This window comes from Octodon degus, unplaced genomic scaffold (genome assembly GCF_000260255.1).
Source record: "Octodon degus isolate 3935 unplaced genomic scaffold, OctDeg1.0 scaffold00076, whole genome shotgun sequence".
Lineage (NCBI taxonomy): Eukaryota > Metazoa > Chordata > Mammalia > Rodentia > Octodontidae > Octodon > Octodon degus.
Window position 1 is genome coordinate 8725983 of NW_004524652.1, and position 4019 is coordinate 8730001.

Consider the following 4019-nt stretch of genomic DNA (forward strand, 5'->3'; position numbering starts at 1 on the left):
AGGTCGAAGGATCATTGGAAGTTTGAGACCAGCTTCCCAGACAAGCGCAAGGGCCTAAGTTCAATCCCTGGTTCTGAAAAAAAAAAAAAAAAAAAAAAAAAAAAAAAAAAAAGCCTGAATTACAAAGTAAGATCTTGTCTCAAACAAACAAATAAATAACAGGGTATATAGCTTAGTGCAAAAAAGAAAGAGGGGCCGGGAAAATGGCTCAGCAGAATAAGTACTTGCTTGGCAAGCACAAGGGCCTGAGTTCAATCCCCGGTTCTGGAAAAAAGAAAAGAAAGAGAGAAAGGGAAAAGAATAAAAGAAGGAAAGAAAGAGAAAGCAGCTACTGACAATATAGAAATGACTGTGGCTGCGTTCCAATAAAACTCAATTACAAGGAGGCATGGTCATGCACACCTGTCATCAACTGCTTGGGCGGCTTGAGGCAGGAGAATCTCACATTCAAACCCAGCCTGATAAACCTCAACAAAATTTTTTTACATAAGTAATAAAATAGAAGAGGCTGGCAAGCACAAGGGCCTGAGTTCAATCCTCAGTTCCACACACACACACACAAAAGAAAGGGCTGCAGAAATAATGTTGCACACCTGTAATCCCAGAGCTGGAGAGGCTGAGACAGGAGGACTGCTGCAAGTTTGAGGCCAACCTGAGCTACACAGTGAATTAAAGACCAGTCTGAACTGCATAGCACCACCCTATCTCAATAAAAGAAAAAGAAAAAAGGGCTGGGTTTAGGGACCAGGGAGATGGCTCGGTAGGATAAGCGCTTGACTGGCAAACTCAAGGATCTGAGTTCAATCCCCGGTTCCACCAAAAAAAGAAAAAAAAGGGCTGGGTTTGTATTTCATCACTCCTTGGATTTAATCCTCATTACTTCCCTGCCCATCTTTATTTGTACAAATGGACAAAGGCCCATATTTGACCTATGGGCCATAGTCTGCTAACCCTTGGTCATTGGCTTATCACTTTACCAGAATGCAGGTTGCATATGTAATTTAAATATTTCTAGTAGCTATACTGTTAAACATAAGAAGAAGTAGGTGAATTTAATTTCAGCAATATCTTTTATTTAACCTAATCTGACCACTACATTGTCATTTCAACATATAATCAATATAAAATAATTGTTAAGACCTTTCATGGCCCTTTTTAGGGCTAAGACTTAGAAATCCTTTATTTTAAGCTTGCAACTATTCTCAGTTTAGAATGGGCACATTGGAATGACCAGAGCCACGGGGGCTGGTGGCCATTGTATGGGACAGCTCAGCTCTCAGGGAAAAGCGGACACTATGAGAAGACAGTCACAGAGACAAATAACATACCATTACCAACTGATGCAGGCTATGAAGGAGAAGCAGGAAATGTTAACTCTCCCAGCCCTTGCCCCAACTGCTTCAGAGTTTGTTTTTTGTTCTGTTGTTTTTTGGCGTTTGAGACAGGGGCTTCCTATGTGGTACAGGCTGGAACATTCTCGTGCCTTTTCCCAAGCCCCAGCCAAGACCCACACTCAGCACGGACAGCTCTAACATGAAGCATTCAGACTCTGTGTCCGCTGGCCTTTGATAGCTGCCCGCCAAGAGCTGGAGAAAGGAATTGCTTTTGTTTCTCATGATGTCCTTGGGTGTCAGATCTGCTGCGCAGCCATCTCTGACCTCGTGCAGCTGTGGAGGACTTAGGGCAACAGCGTCCAGGCGGAGTCCAAATGCCTGGTCCTTGGCTGTGGCAGTTTTTCTACCAAGGAGCAGAAGTGCTGGCGTCCGGATTCAGAACCTTAGGCTAAACTTGCAGACCTGGTGTGAATCCAGGCTTTGCCCTTCGCTAACTGGGTGGCCTTAGGCAAGGAAGTTCAATTCACTGAGCCTCAGAATCCTCGTCCGCATGAGAAGGACAATGTTGCTGACGTTGTGTAGTGGCACATGCTTGGAGTGGAAGATCGCCATGAGATCACAGCCAGCCTGGACTACATAGGCAAGTCCAAGGCCAGCCTGCACAACATAGTAAGACTCTGTTTCAGTCTATCAGTCCATACATGGAGCTTCTGATGTGGTACATGTTAAGTTGGTGCCCCCAGACTCTGAATTAATTGCCCCCTCACCCTGCCTGGTAGCTAGTAGATCACAGCATTTGCACCCCCTCCTGTGGTATGTGTCTCATGGACGTTTGCTTCCCATTTGCCTGGGAGTCCCCAGAGTGGGGACTGTCTTGTCCATCTCAGCAAGAATAAATCTCCCTGCATTTGATGCTTTTCTCTTTGCCTTGATTGTAGAACATTCTTTATGAACTTCCCCTCCTTCTGACATGTTTTCCTTCTCAGAGAGAGAATTCCTTGGATCCTATCAACAAACTGGGTCAGCCTCCCCCACTTACACCCTCCCCCAGCCCCCCTGTACTTTTCCTCCCAAGCATTTAGCACTTGTAATTAATGAATTATCTGGGGAATCTGTAGTAATGTCGTCCTCCCCTGCTGGACCATCAGTCCCATCAGGGGACCAAGCTTTGCAGCATTCGTGACTGGGTTCATAGCACCCAGTGAATGAGAGGCAGTCTGTCACTCTGGAAGTTCAGAGACCAGAGACTTCTCTGAAGAGCAGTGAGGGAGATTACAGTGTTTTCATAAGTAGCCTTTTAAAAACCACTTGTTTGACAGTGGCCATACATCTCTCTCTACATCTCTTTATTAACTGCTTCTACTTGAGCTTTGTAAAATCCTCAAAGTGTGTTGTCCAGCAGAAATATAATGTGATACACAAATGTAATTTCACTTTTTCCAGTAGGAAATGAAAAAGCAATTTTAAGAAAAAAAATGTGATTATGTGTTATCACTTTGATATGTAATCAATGTTAAAAAACAATATTGATGAGCTGTTATTGCATGTTGAGTCTCCTAAGTCCTGTGTATTTCACACTCACAATGCATCCTAACTTGGACCGGCTGTATTGTAAGTGCCCAGTAGCCAGAAGGGGCTAGTGGCTGCCATGTTGAACCACTGCAAATTCTTCTTCCCAGAATGCACCGTGGTGTATGGGGATGCAGGGCCTCTCTCAACTAAGGCCGTTACCTGGTCCCAGGACAAACACAACTGAGATCATCATCTGGTACCAGCAGAAATTGCTCTCCCAGGCAAGGAGGGAATTAATTGGTCCTACCTAGAAGTAAAAAAATCTATGGGGCCTAAGGTACCTCAGGGGTTTTTCAAATGGTTTTACGTGTATTAAATCACTGGAGCCCCCAGCACCTCTTAGAGGGAAATTATTGTATTACCTCTACTTTACAAATGGGGAAATAGAGGCACAGAAGATTAAATGACCTTCCCATGGAGCTGGAATTTGAAAACAGCTGGCTCTAGGGCCTATACCTCTGTCGCCCACCTCCCCAAACCAACTCAGAAATAGCCCCTGAGGATGTAGATGAGCCCCCAGCAGGGTGTCACAGCTGAGACCCAGAGCTGCTGGGACCCACTGGGGTTTGTTCATTCAGCAAAACATGCTGAGCAGCTCTCTGGCATCCTTTGAAAGTACAATGTGAAATGGTGCTGAGCCCCAGATACCCTCAGCCTCCAGGCCCTGGGAGAGTCCATGTGCTGCCAGATGTGTCCGCCTGGCCACCAGCATCTCCTGAGGTCCCATCCACGGAATGGGGAAGACCCGTGAGCAGCAGAATGATGCCTTCCTTGGTGACAGCTCTTCACCACCAGACCACCCTCCCTCCACTCAGCTGTCCATTTAGGAAGCACCTGTTGAGCACTTTCAGTCTACCAGAAGCCGTGTCATATAACCCTGTTATTGCAGCCTTTGTTGAAGCTGTTTGATGTCTTTCAAGAACTTTAACAATTTCTCTTTAATTTTCCATAGCAAGAAATATTTCCAGCTATGTCCCAATTTCTTCCAAAACCAGATGTTTGAACTTCCATCATTCTCTTTAATATATGAAAATTAATAATCCCAGTTAATAACCCACTGTGGGGCTGGAGAGATGGCTCGGTGGTCTAAAGCACCTACTTAGAACAAGCTTA

The 4019-nt window shown here is 45.1% G+C and overlaps 1 protein-coding gene across 1 annotated transcript in view; it reads left to right on the forward strand.

Moving 5' to 3' along the window:
- Positions 1-4019, forward strand: part of Cux2 (cut like homeobox 2) — a 237896-nt gene that overhangs the window by 184132 nt on the left and 49745 nt on the right. The gene's annotated exons all lie outside the window — the stretch shown is intronic.